Source organism: Oryctolagus cuniculus, chromosome 20, assembly GCF_051225735.1.
Source record: "Oryctolagus cuniculus isolate XC-2025 breed Fujian yellow rabbit chromosome 20, ASM5122573v1, whole genome shotgun sequence".
Taxonomy (NCBI): Eukaryota; Metazoa; Chordata; class Mammalia; order Lagomorpha; family Leporidae; genus Oryctolagus; species Oryctolagus cuniculus.
In genome coordinates this window covers 8,531,100-8,558,139 of record NC_142886.1, presented here as the reverse complement: position 1 = coordinate 8,558,139, position 27,040 = coordinate 8,531,100, and the positions used below count along the sequence as shown (strand labels likewise).

General features: G+C 37.6%; 1 long non-coding RNA gene and 3 pseudogenes across 1 annotated transcript; 3 read left to right on the top strand and 1 right to left on the bottom strand.

The window, feature by feature from the left end:
* Nucleotides 1–4,645: 4,645 nt before the first annotated feature.
* Nucleotides 4,646–5,828, top strand: LOC149120044 (eukaryotic translation initiation factor 2A-like; annotated as a pseudogene).
* Nucleotides 5,829–14,335: 8,507 nt separating this feature from the next.
* On the bottom strand, nt 14,336–20,465 carry LOC138847303 (uncharacterized). Its single transcript, XR_016226670.1, has 3 exons — nt 20,268–20,465; nt 17,805–17,865; nt 14,336–15,194 (listed from the first exon to the last, which is right to left on the bottom strand). It is a non-coding gene; the product is annotated as an uncharacterized LOC138847303 (long non-coding RNA).
* On the top strand, nt 15,631–17,399 carry LOC149120042 (nucleolar protein 56 pseudogene; annotated as a pseudogene).
* On the top strand, nt 16,051–16,168 carry LOC149120043 (small nucleolar RNA SNORA51; annotated as a pseudogene).
* Nucleotides 20,466–27,040: the final 6,575 nt, after the last annotated feature.

Below are 27,040 nucleotides of genomic sequence, written 5' to 3'. Positions count from 1 at the left end.
TGGTAAGATAATGTATTTCATTAATTTCATTTATTTTATTCTGGCTCTCATATTTCTAAGAATTTTATTTCATGATTACCAAGTTGTAAATTAAGCTAGAATGAATGCATGACAATATCTGTATCTAGAGACATTTGTAATTTGTACTCTGAAATTCTGAACAAGTTAAAGGGATTTAAATAATCAAAAAAAAAAAAAAAAACTAAAGGAAGGGCCTAGTGGTGGAGCAGGTACAGCCACCATTTGTGATGCCAGGATACCCTATGGATGCCAGTTTGTGTCCTGGCTGCTCTCTTCTGATCCAACTCCCTGCTAATGGCCTAAGAAAGAAGATAAACGTTGCCCAGGTGTTGGGATTCTGCCACACATGCAAAAGACCCTGAGGAAGCTCTTGGCTCTTGTCTTCAGCCTGGCCCATCCCTGGTCATTGAGTCCATTAGAGAAGTAAATCAGCAGGTGGAAGCTTTCTCTCTTTTTGTGTCTCTCCCTCTCTCTGTAACTTTCAAATAAATAGATAAATAGACCCTAATAAAAAGGATACAATGAGCAACAGTTATTTTTTCCAATCATATATATATAATGCTTTATTAAAAAACATTATCAGAGTTGGAAATATGAGGTTAATTTTATTCTCATACACTATTGGTAAATGAAATGAATACATTCCTTCAGATGGTAATTTAGTAAGATATATTCAAATTTGAAACATAGCATCCTTTTTATCTTGTAAGAATTTCACTGGACTTAGATCCTTCACAAAATATTGGATATTGTGAAATCATGTAAACACCTATGATAAGAACATTTCTAATGTATTAAATGTATCATATATAAAACATAATGGGAGTAGTTCCTACAAAATAACAGACTATTTATGAGATTTCTGGGTTTTGTTTCCAATGCACAAATGCTCAAATGATAGACATTTAAATTAATTTATTGAGGGCTTGACTACAATGTTACATACTGTTCAAATTTTTTTCTGAATGTTGGCTAAAACCTATTAAAACATATTCAAAGATTTTTATCTTAACCTAGTGTTGGCAAACTTTTCTATACAGAGTCAAGTAGAAATTATTTTAGACTTTATGGACCATAATATCTTTGCTGTCATCTAAAATATGTGTAAGCTGTAGGTAAATAGATGGAGTTGTATTCCAATAAAACTATTCACAAAAACAGAAAGGAGCTGGATTTAGCCCACAGAAACTACTAACACACTGAACCATACTTTTCAGAATATCATGCATACATGCCATTACTCATTTTAAAGATATTGTATTCCAGTGCTTGTCACACCATTATATAAAGAGGCAATAAAAATAAAACTTTCAGGGCTGGCACTGTGGCATAGCAGGTAAAACTGCTGCCTGTAGTGCCAGCATCCCACATGGGCACTTGTTTGAGTCCCCAATAATCCACAATTCTAACACTTGCCTACAACTTGGGTACTGACTAATAATATACACTGGTGACAGTTATAAAATCAAATAAAAATCAATGAAAAGTAATGTTCATATCACTGTATAAATCATGATTAGACTAGAACTGAGCAATTTGGTAGGAATAATTACCAAGTGGCAACTAAACAAAGAGATTTATTGGAAATAGTCTTTATAATCATATTTTTAAAATGATTGTACAGGAACTTAAGATAAGATAATGTCCCTTTACAGGGCAATCCTCACAGAAAGATTTCCTCATGTAAAATTATGCTATTGAAAATGTCAACAGTAGTGATATATTTGGAGTTCTTTAAAAACTTCCAAACAGCAAAAAATTGTGTAATTCTGATAGCATGAAACAGTACATTGGTGTTAGACAATTCGGAGATACTATGTACAGGGAAGATTCCAAGATAACTTAGAAAATTTCCATGGGGCTGATAAACCTACAATGAAAAAGCCACATACTCAAAGTTCAAGAACCAGGATACCTAATAATTGAAATTTTATCAGGTGATAGCATGAAATTCAGAGGCAAAATAAAAAAGGAATTTAAATGCTATGGTGACAATGATATTGTGGCAAATGTAAGTGGATAGAGTAATGTAAAAAATTAGTGTCAAGAAAATGTGAGAAAAAATTTTAGTGAACAATTATTCATTAATATTACATGTGAAAACCATATAAAATCTGCAGAAACTAAAATCCAGAAAAGATAAATTCCTTTCGATAGTGATTTTTTAAACTTTTAGTTAATAAATATAAATTTCCAAAGTACAACTTTTGAATTATAGCGGCTTTTCCCCATAATCTCCCTCCCACCTGCAACCATCCCATCTCCCACTCCCTCTCCCATCATTCATTTTCAATTATCTTTTTATACAGAAGATCAACTTAGTATATACTAAGTAAAGATTTCAATAGACTGCATCCACAAAGACACACAAAGTATATAGTACTGTTTGGGGAGTAGTTTTACTGTTAATTTGCACAGTACAACACATTAAGGACAGAGGTCCCACATGGGGAGCAGGTGCACAGTGACTCCTGTTATTGATTTAACAATTGACACTCTTATTTATGACATAAGTAATCACCCGAGGCTCTTGTCATGAGCTGCCAAGCCTATGGAAGCCTCGATACTAAAATAAGGACATATAAGATCATTTCTTAAAAAATAGTCCATTGAAGCCTCTTTAAAATGAAAAATAAAGGGAAAATGAATGCAAATAAGACAAAAATTTTGAAAATTACCAGATAAGCATTGATGGAAAGATATTTGTATCTAAACCCTTAAAAATTAAAATTAAAATTTTATAGTTCTATGAAATTCCAGAAAAGCTAAAAAAAAATCCTCTGGGAACTGAGAAAGATTGTGTCAAGATGGCCTGAGAATTTGGGGCATGAAAGAGTTGCAAAGAGAATTCAAATAATTTCCATCATGTTGACATCATAAGAAAAAGTCACCCAAGTAGGATATTTATGATATAAACAGATCACACTAGTGAACAAAGATAATAATTAAAACAAAGTACATTATATCATATGAATTACAATTTGATGATTGTAATTAGAATATAGGATAAATAATAGAGTAGACATAACGGGATTTGGTGAACAATAATCCAGAAAATATTTTTACCATGAGAAAAATTTTAAAATCAAGGAAGGTAAATCAAGGAATATTTTGGTGCCTTAATTCTTTATTCATTCACTCATTGGTCAACTTTTGGCTTATTTCCATTGTTTCTACAGAAGTAAAAAGTGAATGTTCTTGTGCATAGATCTCTATTCACAATCCTGATAATTTTAGCTTCTTTCTTTTTCTAAAAGTTTATTTATGTTATACAAGTTCCATGTATTTCATATATACTGATTTAAAAATACAGTGATACTTATCACCTTAAACTTACTCTTGCCCATGTCTCACCCTTCTTCCTCCTCCCTCTCCCATTTCCACTGTTATTTTTCTACAAAGATCTACTTTCAGTTTAATTAGTGTTTGTAAAGTTAGCCCTAAATTAAGAATGCTCTACAAATAGTATAAGAGAAATTGAAAAGAAAACATAAAGAAGTTTCATCAAATTGAAGGAATCACAATGAAAAAGATAACCAGGATTAGCTACAGTTTTCTATACTAGGATCAGCATACACTACATCATGATGTACATATGTTATAGAAATAAAACATAAAGATTAAGAGTAATGTGCATGTTAGGATATAACCCATATTCTGATTACTGGACGTGACAGCAATAATGTAGGGGCAATAAAAGCATAACAAGCATATACAACAGAATTGGGTCAACCAACATGTATTAAATTTGCATTACACTTGAGAAATAAATCAACAATAGTAAGTAATGAAAATATAGGGACACAATGGTGGCATCTATGCTGATTTTGACAGGGAATTTGGGAAAAATTGCAAAGTCTACACTTTTAGTAAGGATGGGACTTTGCCTGGTGCAGTGGAGAAAAGGTAAACAATATCAGTGTCACTAACAAGGGACAACTGCACTCCTTCAACCTCCCAAAGTTTGCCTTGAATTCTCGGTAAAAAACACTGTTCTAGCAACATGGCAACCTTACACTAATTCTAAAGATGGTGTAGCTGGGACACCCAATCTTCAACTTTATGACTTGAAAACTGGGACGTGTTTGAATTCTTTCATCCAGAAAAAAATGCAAAATTGGTGTCCATCCTGGTCAGAAGATGAAAGTATTTGTGCCTGAAAATTTTTTTTTGACAGGCAGAATGGACAGTGAGAGAGAGAGAGACAAAGAGAAAGGTCTTCCTTTACTGTTGGTTCACCCCCCAATGGCCACTGCAGCCAGCGCACCACGCTGATCTGAAGTCAAGAGCCAGGTGCTTCTCCTGGTCTCCCATGCAGGTGCAGGGCCCAAGCAGTTGAGCCATCCTCCACTGCACTCCTGGGCCACAGCAGAGAGCTGGACTGGAAGAAGAGCAACCGGGACAGAATCTGTTGCCCTGACCAGGACTAGAACCCGTGGTGCCGGCCCCACAGGTGGAGGATTAGCCTAATGAGCCACAGTGCCGGCCTGTGCCTGAAATGTTAACAATGAAGTTCACTTCTTTGAAAAGAACAATTTCAACATAATTGCAAATAAATTACACTTGCAGAAAATTAATGATTTGGTGTTATTACCTGGACCCCAGCCATACAAGGTGGCTGTCTATGTTCCAGGAAGCAAAGGTGCACCTTCGTATGTTAGAGTGTATCAGTACCCCAACTTTGGTGGACCTCATGCAGCTTTAGCCAATAAAAGTTTCTTTAAGGCTGATAAGGTTACAATGCTATGGAATAAAAAAGCTACTGCTGTCTTGGTAATAGCTAGTACAGACATTGATAAGACAGGAGCTTCCTATTATGGGGAACAGATGTTGCATTACATTGCAACAAATGGAGAAAGTGCCATAGTGCAACTACCGAAAGGTGGCCCTATTTATGACGTAGTTTGGAAGTATAGTTCTTCTGAATTTTGTGCTGTTTATGGTTTTAAGCCTGCCAAAGCAACACTTTTCAACTTGAAATGTGATCCTGTGTTTGATTTTGGAACTGGTCCTCAGAATGCAGGCTACTACAGCCCTCAAGGACATATATTAGTACTAGCTGGATTGGGAAATCTGAGAGGACAAATGGAAGTATGGGATGTTAAAAACTACAAGCTTATTTCTAAACCAGTGGCTTCTGATTCTACATATTTTGCTGCATGCCTAGATGGTGAGCATATTTTAGCAGCCACATGTGCTCCCAGGTTACGTGTATGGGTATGAGATTTGGCATTATGCTGGCTCTGTATTGCACAAGTATGATGTGCCCTCAAGTGGAGACCTATGGCTGGTTTCATGGCAGCCATTTTTGGATGGAATATTTCCAGCAAAAGCAGTAACTTACCAAGCAGTTCCAAGTGAAGGAACCTAAAGTTGCAACTGTGTATAGACCCCCTGCTTGAAGAAACAAGCCAGTCACCAATTCCAAGCTGCATGAAGAGGAGCCACCTCAGAATATGAAACCACAATCAGGAAACGATAAGCAACCATCAAAAACAACCCTTAAAAATCAAAGGAAGCACGAAGCTAAGAAAGCTGCAAAGTAGGAAGCAAGAAGTGACAAAAGTCCAGATTTGCCCTCTACTCCTGTGCCACAAAACACACCATGAAACATTACCTCTCAGTCAACTTCTGGAGACCCTGAGGTAGACAAAAAAATCTAGGACCTAAAGTAGAAACTGAAAGCAATTGAACAACTGAAAGGACAAGCAGCAAGTGGAAAACAGCTAGAAAAAAGTCAGTTGGACAACATTCAAAAAGAGACAGCCCTTCTTCAGGAGCTGGAAGATGTGGAATTGGGTGTTTAAGGAGTCATCGAAGACAAGCTGCTCACCAGAAGTCACTGTGAACACCTCTTGCATTAAACCAGGTGGTGTACATGGAGCACCTGTGTGCCCACATTTATTGTGGCTCTACTATGTTAATCATTCATGTAAGATTCCACACACACTAGAAATTATTTAATAATGTGTATTAAATTGACTTACATTCTGCATCCTGTATCATGTCAATATTCAATGCAGAAAGATACATGAATTTTTCAGCTAAGTTTAGTGACTGAAAGACAAATTTTTTATATTAGGGAACAGCATTTACCATATAAATGAATAAAGACAGTATAAATTTAAAAAAAGAAAGGAAAATATGCCATTTATCAAAAAACACCCTTAAATGAAAGATACTTGCGTCTACAGCTGCACTTTAAAAATGATCAACAATCAGAAATACTTACTTAAGGTATACTAAGCTGATCTTCTGTATATTAAGATAATCGAAAATGAATCTTGATGTGAATGGAAGGGGTGAGGGAGTGGGAAAGGGGAGGGTTGTGGGTGGGAGGGACGGTATGGGGGGGGAAGCCATTGTAACACATGAGTCGTACTTTGGAAATTTATATTCATTAAATAAAAGATAAAAAAAAAATGATCAACAATCAAAGATTTATTTACAATAACAAAATCCACCATTGTTAAAAGTATATTATCTAGAAAAGGAGAATGAGAATATGACCCAAAAGTGCTTTTGAGGAACTATATACATAAGTGGCCAACAAAATTAACAACATTTTAGTATATTTATGATCTTCCAATATAAAATCCAAGCAACATATGCATAGGTTTAGGTCTAGGATCGGCTTTCATTAGACTACTAATCATTACACAGGTGATAAGAATACATTCAAAGACAAAACAAGATATACAAAGAAGTGTATTGGTTAAAATATAAATTATACTTTCGATATTGTGAGTAGAATTCAATTGATAGTTACAATAATAATGTGACAAGCACATTTAAGAGATTTTTGTGAATAATAGCCCACGCTTACATATATATATATATATAGTTTATTTTTATATATTTCTATATAGAACAACATTTTAAAATGTATATATATAAAATTTATTATCTTGTTTTTTCTTTTTTTTTATAGGCAGAGTGGACAGTGAGAGAGAGACAGAGAGAAAGGTCTTCCTTTGTCATTGGTTCACCCTCCAATGGCCGCTACAGCCAGTGCAGCAGCTGGTGCACCATGCGGGTGCAGGGCCCAAGCACCTGGGCCATCCTCCACTGCCTTCCTGGGCCACAGCAGAGAGCCGGACTGGAAGAGGAACAACTGGGACAGAATCCGGCACTCCCACTGGGACTAGAACGAGGGGTGCCGGCACCCCAGGCAGAGGATTAGCCTATTGAGCCATGGCACCAGCCAATTTATTATCTAAAAAGCACAGTTTAGATTTCCATAATAATCTAGTCATTATACTGGTCATTACAAGAATGGGGAGCAAGGCACCAGCTGTAGCTGATAGTTTGTTTCTCCCTCTCTACCAACCTCTAAAATTAGATAAACATATATAATTCTGAGATCAAAATCACATCAAGATCCTGCCACTTACCCACATAATTGTCATGAAATGTGCCAATATCTAAAAACATAATGGAATATTTGAATAATCAAAAACTGAATAATCAATGATTTAGAGTTCTATAAAAATCTGCAAGTTATATATATACGCATATATATAAACTTTTATATATAGTTAATTATTATATATTATGTATAGTTAATTTTTTTCATGTATATGTATATATTACCTTGAGAAGAGAGAATGATTATGCTTGGCTAAGATGGCTCTGAGACACGGTATACCTGAAAGTTTCCAGGACAACTTATAAGAATGTTGGGTGTGATGGTGATCTCAATAAAAATTTAAATCATCATGGCCACAGGTTCACAGGGCTGGGAATACCCTAGACTATAATATTTGTGAAAAAGACTAAGTTCAATAAATTTAAAGATAAAAAAAATTTACCTAAATTTCCAAAGTAAATGGTTAATTTCAAGATCCATGAATGTATGTAAGGCTAAAAATGAACTCCCCAGCTAATGAGACTGATGGAACAACCCTAGATTGTTCTCTGGTACTGTGAACATAAAATTTGTTTAGACAACTTCCAGAAATTGGAGAGTTGATAGCCTAACAATGATAAAGCAAATCATGGTAGCCTTAAGGTTCCTGCACTAGAACTGGCACAGATTAGATTATTTGACTATGTACTCAGGCTATAGTAAACAAATTCAAATAAAATATGAAAAATAGAGAAATGGGACAATTTTATATATGTGGTATATTGACTAGTGGGTGTACCCATGGCAAATTTAGTAGAAGCAGAAATAAGGCCACACGAAGATGTAACAGATATAGATAAAAACAGCCCTAAATACACATTTAAGCTACAGAAAATTTGTATTCTCTTAAATCAAGGAAATTGTATGCCATTGAATTCAATAATCTTAGAGCTAAGATAACAGTGTCTCAACTTAATGCATGGAAAATTTAAGGTGAATGGCCAATTTTGAGTCCCTAAAAATAAACACACTACAAAAACACATGTGTACTTCAAAGTGAAACAATGTAATGTCCAAAAGTGATTTTATAGAACATGAAGATGGAGGTTGCTAATACAACCTGAAAATTTTTGAATAAATTCATAGCATTACTATGTAAATGCCCTAAAGAATGACCATACATTGTCAGTGCTAAGGTTAGATTTCATGTGGATAGTGATATATACAGGTTAAAGTAGTAAAATGAAAGTCAAAATAAAAAATATAAATCTGATGCATATGGCAAGGGAAAAGCTTACTTTACCTTAAGTAACAATGAGTAATTTAGTGTCAGCCATAATTAAAGAACAACTATGTGGATAGGTATTTCTATAAACGAGTCTAGAATAAACTGGAAAATTGTAGTATTTCAGGAACATGTATTTTGGAAATTTTCCAAAATCAGAAAATAATTTACATGCCGGCGCCGTGGTTCACTAGGCTAATTCTCTGGCTACGGCACCGGCACACCGGGTTCTAGCCCTGGTTGGGGCACTGGATTCTGTCCCGGTTGCTCCTCTTCCTGTCCAGCTCTCTGCCGTGGCCTGGGAAGGCAGTGGAGGATGGCCCAAGTGCTTGGGCCCTGCAGCCGCATGGGAGACCAGGAGAAGCACCTGGCTCCTGACTTTGGATTGGCGCACCGCGCCGGCTGCAACGTGCTGGCTGTAGTGGTCACTTGAGGGGTGAACCAATAGAAAAAGGAAGACCTTTCCCTCTGTCTCTCTCTCTCTCTCTCTCACTAACTCTGCCTGTCAAAAACAATAATAATAATAAAAAATAATTTACAGCTGAAGTAACATCCAGAAAGATGTAACCCATGCTGATGACCATGATGGTACTAGCCCTGTCACGTGCTGAAATCCTGTACTCATGACAGTTTCTAGACAACTTCCAGCATTTAATTTGAGTTTATAACCACAGAATCATAAACCAAACCCTGGCACCCATTGTTTCCCTGTGTTAGCATTCTCATAAATCAGGTTATTAATTGCACATTCAGGTGGCAGTGGTAAATTCTAAGACAAAATAATGAGATATACACTCTATATAAAAGTTAATTTTGATTATATGCTGTACAAATCAGTAATTTTGTAGAAACAGATTCATGATCACATAGAGATGGCATAGAGGAATACAAAACTTAGAATTACATAGATTAATAAAAATGTCAGGAATTTAATTAGAAAAGAGGATGTTAATATATTAATTTTAGCAAGCGTACAAGTACTTTGACCCAATAATTGTTTATGGTCAAATTTTGATTTTGAGTACTAAAAAATAAAAAATTGTAAAGAGAATACATTAACTTGAACATTTGAATGAGTCTGCTGGAGTGACACAATTTTGCAAATCATGTACATGGAAGGAGTGAGACAACTTAGAGAAATGTGAGCCCCTTGATGACTTCAAAAAGAAAATCTGGGCTAGAATGAGCAAATGCTTTCAGGGCTATGATTGGCATGTATTTTGATATTGAGTAGTAGGGAATAATTTTGTAGAAGTAGTAGGGAATAGTGTTGTATTAGTGACAAAACAGTACACAGGAATATTGTGAAAAAGAAATATATATATATGTGTATATATATATATATATTAAACAACTATGAAAAAAATAAATTTAACAGAACCTAAAAATATTTCAAGTATCTTAACATAATACATTTGAAGCCTCACACTGATATGAAGAAATGACTTTGTAAAAATTTCCAAAATCAAATGTAAATGTGTAGTTCCAAGAGAGTCCATGAAATATAACAAAATATCTGACCTGCAAAGGAGAATGATGACACTCATGCAAAATGATTCTATGCAATGTTGTGCATGAACAATGTATAAAACTGGAAAAAATTATGTAAAGTTGATTACATTACAAAGATAAAGTAAACCAAGTTTACAGCAGATATCTTGTTCTAACATTGACATGAGGTACACTATTAATGAAAAAAAACTAAGGCAATAGTAATGAATTCAGAAACAGAAATGAAGTAATGTTATTGATGATATAAACAGATGATTGTGATTAACTGAAGTGTAATTTTAAAAATAAATTACCGGCCAGCGCCGTGGCTCAATAGGCTAATCCTCCACCTTGCGGCGCCGGCACACCGGGTTCTAGTCCCGGTCAGGGTGCCGGATTCTGTCCCGGTTGCCCCTCTTCCAGGCCAGCTCTCTGCTATGGCCAGGGAGTGCAGTGGAGGATGGCCCAGGTGCTTGGGCCCTGCACCCCATGGGAGACCAGGAAAAGCACCTGGCTCCTGGCTCCTGCCATCGGATCAGCGCGGTGCGCCGGCTGCAGCGGCGGCCATTGGAGGGTGAACCAACGGCAAAGGAAGACCTTTCTCTCTGTCTCTCTCTCTCTCACTGTCCACTCTGCCTGTCAAAAAAAAAAAAAATTACCATATATGGCATGACATATTACCTTTTGATTACTGTGAGTAGAAACTTGTAATTAGTTTTTATTTATAGTTTTTTAATTATACATTGGGTAAATTTAAAAAAAAAAACTCCTAAAATTGTATTTACAAAAGAGTACACAATTACAGGAATATAAATCCACGCCAATTCTTTTTTTTTAAAGATTTATTTTATTTATTTGAAATATAGAGTTACACAGAGAGGTAGAAAACAGAGACAGAGAGAGGTCTTCCATCTGCTGGTTCACTTTCTGGAACTTAATCTACAAATGTTGATGGCACTCAGGGATATGATGTTAAATTAAGTATACCATTGTGTATTATTCAGTAATTTCAATTATTAAATTTATAGGAAAAATATGGGCATAGAGAACTACATTTTGGACAATTTAAAAAATCTAAGATTATTTAATTTTTAGTTCTTTAAATATTCACAAGAGTAAATATAAATTTCCTGGCAATGAGTATGATGACACAAGGGCTAGAAGATTCTGAAGAGCTATGAACATAATAACTACCAGGAAACCATCCAAAATATAAACAGAGTTGATGATCTCAAAATGAAAAGTGAAAACATCATGTTTTCTCTGATGTGTAGTGGCTAACATACAGAGTACAAAACACGTTTATTATAAATGAGAGAAACTGTCATGTTTGGATTTGATTATTATTTATAGTGCTTGTCTATACTCCTGGGAACACTTTTGACTTGTTGAACTCTTCATTTAATGTTGCATTAAGCTTATGAGTATAAAGTAAATAAAAATGTTATCACAAAAATTAGAAAAGAAAGGAAGAGGGAAGAAGATAAATATCACTATATCCTTAGAATTGTACCTTTGAATTACATGAAATCTGTTCTCTCTGCATTAATAAAAATAAATTATTAAAACATATAATCCATTTTTTGAGTGTGACCGGTTATTTTCTTCTGTCCTATGACTTGCCTATTTTTTTCTCAAGAAAGTATTTTTATCATATTGTGCTCAACTTTATATGATATGTAAAATGCAACCAAGAAAGGGATATCAAAGAACTGTGCTTTTTCTTTGAACCAGACTGTATTTAGCTATTTTCCCATGCCATTAGCCAGGAGCTGGATTGGAAGTGCAGCAGCTAGGACAGGAATCAGTCATCATTTGGGATGCTGTCATCATGGGCAGAAGATTTACCTGCTCTGCCACAATGCTGGCACCTCATGCACTCTTATTTGCATGTGGGCTTTTATGAAGTGTGTTCACATAAGTTTCCTTATTCATTGATTTGTCTTATTGTTGAGTTATAAACATAAATAGCTAATACTTTTTTATGTAATCAACAGTACTAAAATTCCAACAATATATCTTATCACTCTCACTCTTCTCATTAGTAAAAATAAAATTTCAGCAATGATAACCCATGAAATCATACAGTAAAGGAAGACCAGAGACTGTTCCCAAACAATAAATTAATTCCAGATGTCATATTAGTTTGCTGTATCTGGTACTCTAAATGCATAGACCATATGCTAGACCATGAAGCAAGTCTCAGCAAATTCAAAAAACTGAAACAATATCATGCATCAACTCAGATGACAAAAGCTGGAATTCAACAAATCAGGAATCTCTACATCATATGGAAACACATGGAGACTGAACAACATACTTTTGAATTAACAGTGGGTCGTAAAAGGAATCAATACAGCATATCAAAGTTTATGGGATGCAGCAAAAGCAACGTTAAGAGTGAAGTTTATAGCAATCAGTGCCTACATGAAGAAATTGGAAAGGTACCAAATAAATGAGCTATCAGTGCATCTCAATGACCTAGAAAAACAACAACAAATAAAACCTAAAATTAATAAGAGAAAAGAAATTATTAAAATTACAGGAGAAATAAAAAATGAAACCAGAAAAACAACACAAAAAATCTATGAAAAGAAGAGCTGCTTTTTGAAATATAAGCAAAATAGACCCACCATTGGAGCAATTAACCAAAAAAAAGAGGGAGAATACCAAATCAATAAAATCAGAGATGAGAAAGGATATGTAACAAAAGATACCACAGAAATAAGACTTATCAGGAATTATTACAAAGTTTTGATGAAATTATAGATTCAAAGAATGAAGTAGGTCATTGCATCCCAATAACAGGATGCAAAAAAAATCACCATGCTAAGGCAGATAATAATTAAACTACATAAACGCAGAAATAAAAGATAAATCTTAAAAGCACAGTAAAAGAAAAAGATGATTTTTTTTAACAAAGGAGCAAATTGAAGGTTAAGGACACATTGTTGGGGTGCATACAATTTACATGACTCTGAGAAACATCCTTCAAGTATTGAATGAAAATAGAGTTCATGTAGTATTTTTTCATATGGGCAAAATATCTTTCAAAATCCAAAAACAAAAAGGATTTTCAGGTTACAAGTATTTTATATGATTGAGATTAGTATGCATATATGAGAATTTGGTGTAAAATATTTCATTACATTTTTTTTAAACTTTTATTTAATGCATATAAATTTCCAAAGTACGACTTATGGATTACAATGGCTTTCCCCCCATACCATCCCTCCCACCCACAACCCTCCCCTTTCCCACTCCCTCTCCCCTTCCATTCACATCAAGATTCATTTTCGATTATCTTAATATACAGAAGATCAGCTTAGTATACATTAAGTATGGATTTCAACAGTTTGCTCCCACACAGAAACATAAAGTGAAAAATAATAGATGATTTTTTAAAATGATGATGAAATCAGAGCAGACCTATTGTCATGTTTAATCCCAGTGAGAGTCAAGTTGGGAATTGATAATTTCTTTTTTTTTTTTTTTTACAGAGGATCAGTTTAGTATGCATTAAGTAAGGATTTCAACAGTTTGCACCCCCATAGAAACACAAAGTGAAATATATTGTTTGAGTACTCGTTATAGCATTAAATCTCAATGTACAGCACATTAAGGACAGAGATCCTACATGAGGAGTAAGTGCACAGTGACTCCTGTTGTTGACTTTACCAATTGACACTCCTGTCTATGGCATCAGTAATCTCCCTATGCTCCAGTCATGAGTTTCCAAGGCTATGGAAGCCCTCTGAGTTCTCCGATTCTTATCTTGTTTAGACAAGCTCATAGTCAAAGTGGAGGTTCTCTCCTCCCTTCAGAGAAAGGTACCTCCTTCTTTGATGGCCTGTTCTTTCCACTGGGATCTCACTCGCAGAGATCTTTTGCCAGAGTGTCTTGGCTTTCCATGCCTGAAATACTCTCATGGGCTTTTCAGCCAGCTCCGAATGCCTTTAGGCATAAAATCTGAGGTTAGCTTACATTTGCTAAATTTTATATAATGCAAAAATAAAGGAATTTGGTGAAAAATAATTATAATTACATAAACAGAAGTAGAATTCAATGAATATAAAACGCATTCCACCTACTAGAAAAATTCTGAGAACATATATCTAGAGCGACATTTTGGGAAATTTCAGTGAATAATAACTTTATAGTTACAAAATTAAGAAAGTTTGAAACTGTATGACTTTAAAGTATATAAGATTAAACTTACCCTAAGAGTTCAGAAAGACTGTACATTAATGTTGCCAGCAAAACTTACAAAATATTGAGCGATCTGATGACCTCACAGTAAAAAAAAAAAATCAAGCAAGAATGTCACAGAACAAAGATTGACTTAAATGAGGATACTACAGACACACATAGCAGGGGGCGGTGCTGTGGCAAAACAGGTTAAGGCCTGGCCTGCAGTGCTGGATTCCTATAATGGTACCAGTTCATGTCCTGGATGCTCTACTCCCAATGTATCTTAATGTGCCTGGGGAAGGCAGTGGAGGATGGCCCAAATCCTTGGGTTCCAGCACCTTTTATGAGAACCAGAAGAAGCTCCTGGCTCCTGGCTTTGGATCGACTCAGCTCCAGCCGCTGCAGCCATTTGGTGACTGAACAAGTGGATGAAAGACATATCTATTATATCTATTTCTCTCTCTCTTTCTTTCTCTCTCTCTGTCTTGCTCTCTCTGTAACTCTTTCAAATAAATAAAATAAATTTAAACAAAAAACCCGGCGCCGTGTCTCAATAGGCTAATCCTCTGCCTTGCGGTGCCGGCACACCAGGTTCTATTCCCGGTCGGGGCGCCAGATTCTGTCCCAGTTGCCCCTCTTCCAGGCCAGCTCTCTGCTGTGGCCAGGGAGTGCAGTGGAGGATGGCCCAAGTGCTTCGGCCCTGTACCCCATGGAAGAGAAGGAGAAGCACCTGGCTCCTGCCTTCGGATCAGCACGGTGCGCCAGCTGCAGCGCGCTGGCCGCTGTGGCCATTGGAGGGTGAACCAACGGCAAAGGAAGACCGTTCTCTCTGTCTCTCGCTCTCACTGTCCACTCTGCCTGTCAAAAAAATAAAAATAAAAAAATAAATAAAAAACCCACATATATCAATAACTTCAATCATAAAAGCAGAAAGGAACTCACAATATAAAATAGATTGCTAATGCTGTAAGTAAAAGTAAATAACTTAGTAGGAGTAACAAGAAAATCACTAGAAGATATAAGGGAGTTTGGTGAAAAAGAATCCATTTCAATCAGGTTTAAAATTATTTGTAAATAGCATCTTAAATCATGAAGAGATCATTCTACTTACAGTATATTATAAGAAAGTTGCCAGTGTTTAGAAATGCATAATGGAAAAAAATTTTTAAAAAATAACAATTTAAAAAAGAAAAAAACAACAACAATAACAAAAATTAAATGCATAATGGAAAATTTCACACATCAATGGCTAAATTCCAGAAAGATAAAAATGATATGTGGAATCGAGTACACCATGGCAAGCACTCTGAAAAATTGTAGACATGAAACTTTCCAGAATTTACAAAACTTTGAGCAAGTTTGTGATACCACAATGAAAATGCAAACCAAGATTGCCACAGCTCATATTATCACCATTGGCTTACTATGATGTTTGTGAACAATACAGGGTATAACAATAGATGCAAAGGCAATGAAAAGAAATGTACATGTTATGGAATAATGTATGTTGTGATTACTCCAACAAGAAATGAATAATAATGGTGTGAAAAGCAGATAGAGAACTTTCTGTTGTACTTCATTGCAATTACATCTATATTGGAGAATATGAAAAAAATACCAAAAACATGATTGAAAAAAGATTATGCCTTGTTCTACCATATACAAAGGCACAGATTTCCATATCTAGATTATGCTTAGAGAAACATTAAAAATTAGCCTCCTGATGCTTACCACAATCTGTTCTTACATTGACTGTATAGAAAGAGGAGGCAGAACAGGCTCTCCCTCAGGACTCATCTTGCCTGGGCTGTATTGTGAATGGGGGGACAAGGAGTTGAGGGGACTGGCATCTGGCTTGTCCCTGTTTCCTCCAGGCTGAGTGGGGGCCACAAGGGCTGAAGTAGGTGCTTTGTGGTTTTGCAGCAGCCGAGCCAGGGCAGGGCGGGACTGCATCTCTGCAGGGAGTGGTATGGCTATCACTTTTCTGAGGTGGTGAAGATCATCAATGACAAGGCCACATAATGCTGCCTCGCCCAGTTCATCAGAAACCAAAAGGAGTTGAATGAGGACAAGTTGGAAAAGCTGGAGGAGCTAACAATGGATGGTGCCAAGGCCAAGGCCATTCTGGATGCCTCACGGTCCTCCATGGGCATGGACATCTCTTCCATCGACTTGATCAATATCGAGAGCTTCTCCAGCCACATGGTGTTGTTGTCTGAGTACCACCAGCTCCAGCTCCTACACACTTACCTGCGCTCCAAGATGAGCCAGGTGGCCCCTAGTCTGTCAGCTCTCACTGGGGAAGCGAGTCCTGAAGACACGGGGTAACACACCCAAATACGGACTTATTTTGCACTCCACCTTCATTGGCTGAGCCACCTTGAAGGACAAAGGCTGCATCTCCTGATACCTGGCCAACAAATGCAGTATTGCTTCACAAATAGATTGCTTCTCTGAGGTACCCACAAGTGTATTTGGGGAGAAGCTTCTCCAACAAATTGAGAAGCAGCTGTCCTTCTATGAGACTGGGGAGATTCCACGGAAGAATCTGGATGTCATGAAGGAAGCCATGGATCAGGCAGAGGCGGCGGCTATGGAGGAAGCTGGAGAAGCAGGAGAAGAAATGCTTGAAGAAGGAAAAGAAGGCCCTGGTGGCGCTCACCCTGGCATCTTCAGAGAACAGCAGCAGCACCCCGGAGAAGTGCGGGGAGGCGCAGGAGAAACCCAGAAAGAAGAAAAAGCAAAAGCCCAGGAGGCTCCTCAGGAGAACGGGATAGAAGAGCCGTCTGTCTCTTCCTCCAACCCCAAGAAAAAGATATATTTTTCCAAAGAGGAGTTGGTTAGTGATCTGGAGGAGAGAGGGAGCGGCGTAAGCCCTCCCAAGAGGAAGACACTGTCGGCCCAGGAGGAAATGGCAAATGATGTGGAAGAGGTGGACACCAGGAAGGTCCCCCCCAAAAAAGAGGAACTTCTCTGCCAAGCAGGAAGGAAGCAGAGGCCGCCACCAGCAAGAGCAATGCCAAGAGAAAAAGCTCCATAAAGCATCCCAGGAAGACTGACTAGCCTGGACATTCCCTGCACCTTCAGGGGTACCCTTACCTGCCCTGTGTCCTCACCCCAATAAAAAGATCACAAAATGCTAAAAAAACATTAAAAATTAAACTCAAAGTTAGTCACATGAACATCCAAAAAAGTAAATACAAAATGTTACCTGGAAAGGGTGAATAATTACAGTGGACTAACAATGTCTCTGAGAACCTGTACATGACAGTTTCCAGGAGACTTACAGAATTTTGAGATAGGTGATGACTTCACAATCAAAAAGTTAAGTACTCTGATCAAAGGTTAAGAGTACTAGGGTTGACTAAGGCTAAGATACTACAAATATGCACTGCTGATAGCTATAATTTCAAAGAAAAATATAAAGACTTAAAATACATTCAGCTGTCATGAAAAACTAGTTATTACCTCAAAAATGGATAATTTTGTGGAAGAAACATCACAAAAGGAGTAAACACAGGTGAAGTGGCTGAAAAGTAGATCATTACATTTATATTAAAAATGTAAAAGAAAAAATTTCAGCAAACATAACAAAGATCATAGCAGCTCTTACCAAGTTAGAGTAAGGATGCCTGGGGCAGTGCTGTGGTGCAGGGGGATTTACCCAGCATTTGGGATGACCTCATCTCATATGAGAGTGCCTGAGACTCAAGTCTCATCTATTCTCCACAGCTGACCCAGGGCCCCGCTTATGTACACTGGAAGAAGTGACAATGGCCTGTGTTCCCAGTGACCTCCTTGTTAAATTTAATGAAACCAAGTTCCTAACATTCTGCATGGTGGCATCTTGCATTTATGGAGTCACTTTCCTGCCTGTGCATCACAGGACCAATGGAAATGTCAGGCTGACTCTGCAGGTATTTCCATCTTGGTCTCCACTGCAGGGCTACTGGGCTACATTTTCTCCATAAGTGCTACCTTATTTTGGTAAAGGAAGTTAGAAATTCACTGCATGTGTTCTAGAATAAAGCACATTTGAAAAAGAATAAGCCTTAACATATAACTTGTCTATTTGCTAAAATACTGGGCCTGAAGACCAAGCTACACTATTTTCACACTCATATATTGCAATATGGCATTTATTTCAAGGTACAAATGGCATTTCTTCCTCTAAAGCTGTTGGAGACACACTCAAACCTGTACCTGTATTTATCAGTACTCCATTTCCTTTAGATTTTTGTGTTCCTCTGATTAGGACTTCAATTAGCCTGCTACTTATGCTTAATTGCACTTGCCCTTTTCTCTTCCTTCCTTTCCACTGGGACTTTCCAATTATTTTGCTAATTTTTAAAACACACGGAATCCTCACATAAAACATTCTATTTGAACACTGAATACGTTTCAATGACATCTTTTCCTTCTTCAAGAAGCTTCATATTTTTAATATGGTGAATGTTGTATGTTTTGATAGGTTGCACTGTTTTTCTTTGAATGCTAAATTTAGAAATATTCTTGAGGCTAATGTTGCAAATTTTTTTTTCATGTGGCCATTATGTCTGTCTTGTTATATACTTCACAAATACTCTTCAATTTGGGATAGCAGGTTTTAAATTTATAGATTAATTTTAAGGATAATTGATCAATGTACCACAGTGAGTTGTCCAATTCATGGTTGGATATATCTTCCCAATTACACTTTTATCATCTTTTCTCAATATTACAAATATGTATTTTATTTTATATATTATATATACATATATCATATATATATATATATGCCATGTGCTGTTATTTTCATGGACTGAAATCACTTTGTGATATTTTTCTGCAATACTGGAGATTTTTTAACAAATATGCTTAAGAAGAGGGATTTTTAAGTATCCTTTTTTACAGAGACAGTCTTTGTTGATTGAGCATCTCTACCCTGATCTTGTTAGCAATGCTGTTTTGAGCCAGGTCAACAAGTTAACCTGCACAAGTTTGCTAATACAAGATTGTTGATGTTTCAAAAAAAAAAAATAATGTGAATAAGTTTTCCATAATTTTTCAAATTTTCCTCATATATCAAAACATGTTGCATGCCTTGAATATACCCAAGTTTTGTCACTCATATCCAACAATCTTGAAAAAATTAAAACAAACAAAAAGAACTAGGCTCTCATATCAAAATAAAAATTCAAAGTAACTCAGTAGACATATCTTTAGGTTGGGAAGGTTTTTATGGAACAGAATAATTTTTAAAATACTCATAATTCTGAGCAGACAAAATTCCTATATTGAAAGTACAAATGCAGGCTATCAAGGGACAGTGTAAACTAAGATGATAACCAAGTGTCAAATTACAGGGCACTTGTGACCTCTAAAACCTGAACAAAATCCCCAAGTGAAACAGAATATTTGTTTTAGCCTTACCCACTCTAGGTGACTATGTTATTGGAAACAGAAAATGGAGAGACCCCCTAGAAACAGCTGTGCTGAGAGGCCAGCATCCTGGAAGATCCTGCTGCCCACATATTTAGAAAACTGGGGGGAATCAGGTCCCAGCAGGGAAGGACGGAGGAGCCCAGGGCTGCATGAACTACAGCTCCCGTCCCACACGCACCCCACACACGGAGCCCACATTCTCCCTAATGACCACCCCGTGCCCACTGCAGTCGGGGAGACGCGGGGCTGCTGCCACACAGCTACCCGGGGAAGGCTCTGGGGATGAGAAGTCGCTGAGAGCAGGGAAGGGGCAGGGCGTCGGGGGTCCCGGGTGCCAGTCCAGACCCCGACCCCCGGGTCTGAGGGGACCAAGGGAAGCGCTGGGCCAGCGGCAATATGGCGCCACAGATTCGGAGACGACCTCTGGGAGGCCCGCGTCCTGCCAGCTTCTCAGCAGCTTCCACGGCTGCTTTACGCCTCTCCCGACACCTGGGCGCACACACTCACCACGTCGCGGTTTTCAGCTCCAGGTGTCCAGCGTCCCCCGGTGATGAAGGTGGAGGCCACGGAGCCCGACTCGCTTCGGGAGCCTCGCGCCTGCAGAGCCGTCTCCTAGCACCTCGCTCCTGCCCAGAACTGTAAGATGACTGTGACGTCAAGACCCCGCGTGATGACGTGACATGGACGTTGTCGTGCCTGATTGGACAGCGTGCATGGCCGTGAGCGCACACAGCGTCACAAAGGACACAGCCCATCAACATCCTCCAGGGCAATGGGCCCCTGACTTCAGGTTGTGCTGGGTGGGAGAGCAGGAGGCGAGGCCTGGGTGCAGGTCGGACTCCACCTCCCCAGGCGGGAGGCCTCTCCCCTCTGCTCCTGCACCTGCGGGGTCCCTCCTGTGGCCTTGTCCTCCCTGATGGATCCCTGCTGGAGCTCTCGGTGCAGTAACTGCTTCAGTGAGTCGCAGTTCTGTGCGTCGGCCTCTGGGCTTCATTTTCTTTGTATTGAAAATTAGCGCATGATTTTCAACAAAGTTGTGGAAAATGTAATTTAAAAGGTAAGTTGATTTTCATGTTCAACAGGGATCACATTTCAGTTAATTTTCAACACTTATGAATAACTGTGCATCAATTACTAAATCTACATTTTTTTCATAATACACATTCTCCATGCATTTCTGAAGGCTCACTACAGTCATCCAAGTGTTCAGTGAAACACCAGAATGCATTCCTCCCCTCTAAATTACTTTTGTACATTAACCAACTTCTCTCCACCCCATCCCAATCCCAGCCTCTGGGGACCATTATTCTGTTCTCTATGTCTACAAGATTGTTTCAGACACCATTTAATGAGTGAGATCATGCAGTATTTGTCTTTCTGTGCCTGGCTTGTTTCATGTTACACAATATTCTCAAGGCTTATCCATGTTGTCAGAAATAGTAGAAGTGAATAGCATTCCATTGGACATATACAATATATGTTGGGTCTTTTGTGTTACTTTTTAATATTGATTTGAAGAATGCTGAAAGACATCACATGATTCAATCCTTTTATTCCCTTTTCTTCTGTCAGTATTTGTTTTCTGCTCTGCCTATTGACCCTTAGTATTTTTTTTTTTTTTTTTTTTTTGCAAAGAAGTGGAAACTTTTATTTGATTGACAAGTGACAGAAAAGCATCTGGTCTGAGAGGAGAACAGGTGGAGTACCCAAAAAGGACACGGACTTTCAGGAAGTGTCCAAGGTTTTTAAGGCATTATTGTCTGTTTATGGGGTCATTCTATGGGGGTGCCCATTGGACAGGGTCAGGTGGAGGTTTCACATACCGTATGTTTTTTTTTTTTAATCTTTTATTTAATGAATATAAATTTCCAAAGTACGACTCATGGGTTACAATGGCTTTCCCCCCCATACCGTCCCTCCCACCCACAACCCTCCCCTTTCCCACTCCCTCTCCCCTTCCATTCACATCAAGATTCATTTTCGATTATCTTAATATACAGAAGATCAGCTTAGTATACCTTAAGTAAGGATTTCAACAGTTTGTTCCCACACAGAAACATAAAGTGAAAAATAATAGATGATATTTTTTAAATGATGATGAAATCAGATCAGACCTATTGTCATGTTTAATCCCAGTGAGAATCAAGTTGGGAATTGATAATTTCTTTTTTTTTTTTTTTACAGAAGATCAGTTTAGTGTACATTAAGTAAAGATTTCAATCGTTTGCACCCCCATAGAAACACAAAGTGAAATATACTGTTTGAGTACTCGTTATAGCATTAAGCCTCAGTGTACAGCACATTAAGGACAGAGATCCTACATGAGGAGTAAGTGCACAGTGACTCCTGTTGTTGACTTTACAAATTGACACTCCTGTTTATGGCATCAATAATCTCCCTATGCACCAGTCATGAGTTTCCAAGGCTATGGAAGCCCCTTGAGTTCTCCGACTCTTATCTTGTTTAGACAAGGTCATAGTCAAAGTGGAGGTTCTCTCCTCCCTTCAGAGAAAGGCACCTCCCTCTTTGAAGACCTGTTCTTTCCACTGGGATCTCACTCACAGAGATCTTTTTGCCAGAGTGCCTTGGCTTTCCATGCCTGAAATACTCTCATGGGCTTTTCAGCCAGATCCGAGTGCCTTTAGGGCTGATTCTGAGGCCAGAGTGCTATTTAGGACATCCGCCATTCTATGAGTCTGCTGAGTATCTCACTTCCCATGTTGGATCACTCTCCCCTTTATTTATTCTATCGGTTAGTGTTAGCAGATACTAGACTTGTTTATGTGCTCCCTTTGACTCTTAGTCCTTTCATTATGATCAATTGTGAACTGAAGTTGATCACTTGGAATAGTGAGATGGCATTGGCACATGCCACCTTGATGGGATTGAATTGGAATCCCCTGGTATGTTTCCAACTCTACCAATTGGGGCAAGTCAGCCCGAGCATGCCCCAAATTATACATCTCTTCCCTCTCTTATTCCCACTTTTATGTTTAACAGGGATCACATTTCAGTTAATTTTCAACACTTAAGAATAACTGTGTGATAATTACAGAATTAAACCAGTCATATTAAGTAGAACAGACAAAAAAAAATACTATGAGGGATAATATATTAAGTTGTCCATTAGCAGTCAGGGCTATGCTGATCAAGTCACCATTTCCCATAGTGTCCATTTCACTTCAGGAGGTTTCCTTTTTGGTGTTCAGTCAGTTGTCACCGATCAGGGAGAACATATGGTATTTGTCCCTTTGGGACTGGCTTACTTCACTCAGCATGATGTGTTCCAGATTCCTCCATTTTGTTGCAAATGACTGGATTTCGTTGTTTCTTACTGCGGTATAGTATTCTAAAGAATACATATCCCATGATTTCTTTATCCAGTCAACCATTGATGGGCATTTAGGTTGGTTCCAGGTCTTGGCTATTAAACAGTCAGGAGAGTGAATAGACAACCAACAGAATGGGAAAAAATATTTGCAAACTATGCAACAGATAAAGGGTTAATAACCAGAATCTACAAAGAGATCAAGAAACTCCACAAAAACAAAACCAACAACCCACTTAAGAGATGGGCCAAGGACTTCAATAGACATTTTTCAAAAGAGGAAATCCAAATGGCCAACAGGCACATGAAAAAATGTTCAAGGTCACTAGCAATCAGGGAAATGCAAATCAAAACCACAATGAGGTTTCACCTCACCCCGGTTAGAATGGCTCACATACAGAAATCTACCAACAACAGATGCTGGGGAGGATGTGGGGAAAAAGGGACACTAACCCACTGTTGGTGGGAATGCAAACTGGTCAAGCCACTATGGAAATCAGTCTGGAGATTCCTCAGAAACCTGAATATAACCCTACCGTTCGACCCAGCCATCCCACTCCTTGGAATTTACCCAAAGGAGTTTAAATTGATAAAGAAAAAAGTGGTCTGCACCCTAATGTTTATTGCAGCACAATTCACAATAGCCAAGACCCTTAGTATTTTCTATTGTTTTTTGCTGGTTCATGGTATATCTAGTGGATTTTAAAAATATTGATCCTTCCAGTAATCTGGTTAAATTCATTATCAGTTGTATTTGTTTTTAGATTGTGTTGCTTCTCTCTGAATATCTCCAATATATTGACATTTTATTGCTTAGAAATCTTTACACCATTCTTTTTCTTTTTGCTCTCCCTTCCCCCACTACTGCTACAATAAGAAGTTGAAGATAGTGGAGGTGGCCTGGACAAGACTTACTTCCAGGCAGGGAAAAAGCTGTCAATGATCCTGTATGTATTCTGTTGTTTGTTGCAGGATCCTTTTTAAACAATCCTGATCAGAATAAGGAAGCCACTTCTTTTTAAATATACTGCTATTAGTTTTTTTAAATCTCTTTTTTTAACTTTTATTTAATGAATATAAATTTCCAAAGAACAGCTTCTGGATTACAATGGCTTCCCCACACCATAACTTCCCTCCCACCCCCAGCCCTCCCCTTTCCCTCTCCCTCCCCCCTCAAACACTTTTCAACATTCAATCTAAATGGTCATATGATTTTCTTCTTGAATTTTTTACTTACCTGGAAAATTTCAATAGATTGTTTAAAAATGTTAACCACCTCTCGCATTTTTTCTTGCATTTCACTTGCTATTAATTATATTTTTATATTTTATATGTGATTTAATCTATTATATGAATATTAAGGATATATATATATCTGTTGTGTGAGTATAAGTATAAGTATAAGTATAAGTGAGGCTTATACTTAATTCATATTTAGTTCTGGTGGGGTCAACTTATATCATCAACAATGTAATGCTGTTTCCAAAAGAAATTTGAAAATATTCTTTGCTTATTTCTACCTTGCTACATCTGGGAAACATAGATGTGTTAGGAATATTTTATATTTCTTTTTTTTCCCAAAGATTTATTTTTTTTAAAGTAGGAACTACTGAGAAGCAGAGGCAGACAGAGAGAGAGAGACAGAGAGAGACAGAAAGAGGGAGGGAGTAATCTCCATCTGCTGGGTTACTCCCCAAATGGACATAAGGAGCCAGAGTCAGGCTGATATGAAGACGGGAGCCAGATGCTTTCTCCAGGTCCCCCATGCTTGTGCAGAAACCCAAGCACTTGGGCATCTTCCACTGTTTTCCCAGGCCATCAGCAGAGAGCTAGATTCTGTATGTAGCTATTGTGAATGGATTTATCTTAGAAGTTCTTCTCAGCTATGGCATTATCTGTGTATACAGAGCCTATTGACTTTTTGGTATTGACTTTATATCCTGCTACTTTACCATGCTCTTCTAAAAATTACAATAGCCTTCTGGTGGAGTCTTTTGGATCCACTATGTATAGAACTATGTCATCTGCAAATAGGGCTAGTTTGACTTCTTCCTTCCAAATTTGTATCCTCTTGATTTCTTTTTCTTGGCTCTGGCTAAAACTTCCAGTATTATATTGAATAGCCATGTTGAAAATGGACCTCCTTGTCTGTTACCGGATCTCAGTGGGAATGCTTCCAACTTTTCCCATTCATTTTGATGCTGCCCGTGGGATTGTCATAAACTGCCTTGATTGTGTTGAGGATTATTCCTTCTATACCCAATTTGCTATGAGTTTTCATCATGAAAGGGTGTTGAATTTAATCTAATGCTTTCTCTGCATCTATGGAGATAATCATATGGGTTTTCTCCTGCAGTTTGTTAATGTGGTGTATCACATTGATAGATTTGCAAATGTTGAACCAACCCTGCATACCAGGGATAAATCCCACTTGGTCTGGGGGGATGATCTTTCTGATGTGTTGTTGAATTCTATTGGACAGAATTTTATTGAGGATTTTAGCACCTATGTTCATCTGAGAAATTGGTCTGGAATTCTCTTTTCTGTTGCATCTTTTTCAGGTTTAGGAATTAAGGTGATGCTGGCTTCAGAGGAAGAATTTGGGAGGATTCTCTCTCTTTCACTTGTTTTGAATATTTTGAGAAGAATTGGAGTTAGCTTTTCTTCAAATGTATGGTAGAATTCAGCTGTGTATCCATCCGGTCCTGGGCTTTTCTTTCTTGGAAGGACCTTTATTACTGATTCAATTTCTGACTCAGTTATGGGTCTGTTTAGGTTTTCTATGTTTTCATGGTTCAATTTAGGTAGGTTTTATTTGTCCAGGAATCTATCCATTTCTGGTAGATTTCCCAGTTTGTTGGCATACAATTCTTTGTAGTAATTTCTGATGACTCTTTATTTCTGTGGTGTCTGTTGTTACATTCCCTTTTACATATCAGATTTTATTGATTTGGGTCTTTTCTCTCCTTTTGCTAATTAGTTGGGCCAATGGTGTGTCAATTTTGTTTATGTTTTCAAAAAACCAGCTCTTCATTTTGCTGATCTTTTGTATTTTTTGGATTCAATTTTGAATAATTTCTCTTCTCAAACTCATTTTGTGTTTGGTTTGATTTAGTTTTTCTAGATCCTTGAGATGCAGTGATAGCTCATTTTTTGGTGCCTTTCCAATTTTTTTTTTTTAACTTTTATTTAATGAATATAAATTTCCAAAGTACAGCTTATGGATTACAATCGCTTCCCCCCCCCCATAACGTTCCTCCCACCCACAACCCTCCCCTCTCCCACTCCCTCTCCCCTTCCATTCACATCAAGATTCATTTTCGATTCTCTTTATATACAGAAGATCAGTTTAGCATACATTAAGTAAAGATTTCAACAGTTTGCTCCCACACAGAAACATAAAGTGAAAAATAATAGATGATTTTTAAATGATGATGAAATCAGATCAGACCTATTGTCATGTTAAATCCCAGTGAGAATCAAGTTGGGAATTGATAATTTCTTTTTTTTTTTTTTACAGAAGATCAGTTTAGTATACATTAAGTAAAGCTTTCAACAGTTTGCACCCCCATAGAAACACAAAGTGAAATATACTGTTTGAGTACTCGTTATAGCATTAAGTCTCAATGTACAGCACATTAAGGACAGAGATCCTACATGAGGAGTAAGTGCACAGTGACTCCTGTTGTTGACTTTACAAATTGACACTCCTGTTTATGGTATCAGTAATCTCCCTATGCTCCAGTCATGAGTTTCCAAGGCTATGGAAGCCCCTTGAGTTCTCTGACTCTTATCTTGTTTAGACAAGGTCATAGTCAAAGTGGAGGTTCTCTCCTCCCTTCAGAGAAAGGTACCTTCTTCTTTGATGACCTGTTCTTTCCACTGGGATCTCACTCACAGAGATCTTTCATTCAGGTTTTTTTTTTTTTTTTTTTTTTTTTTTTTCCTGAGT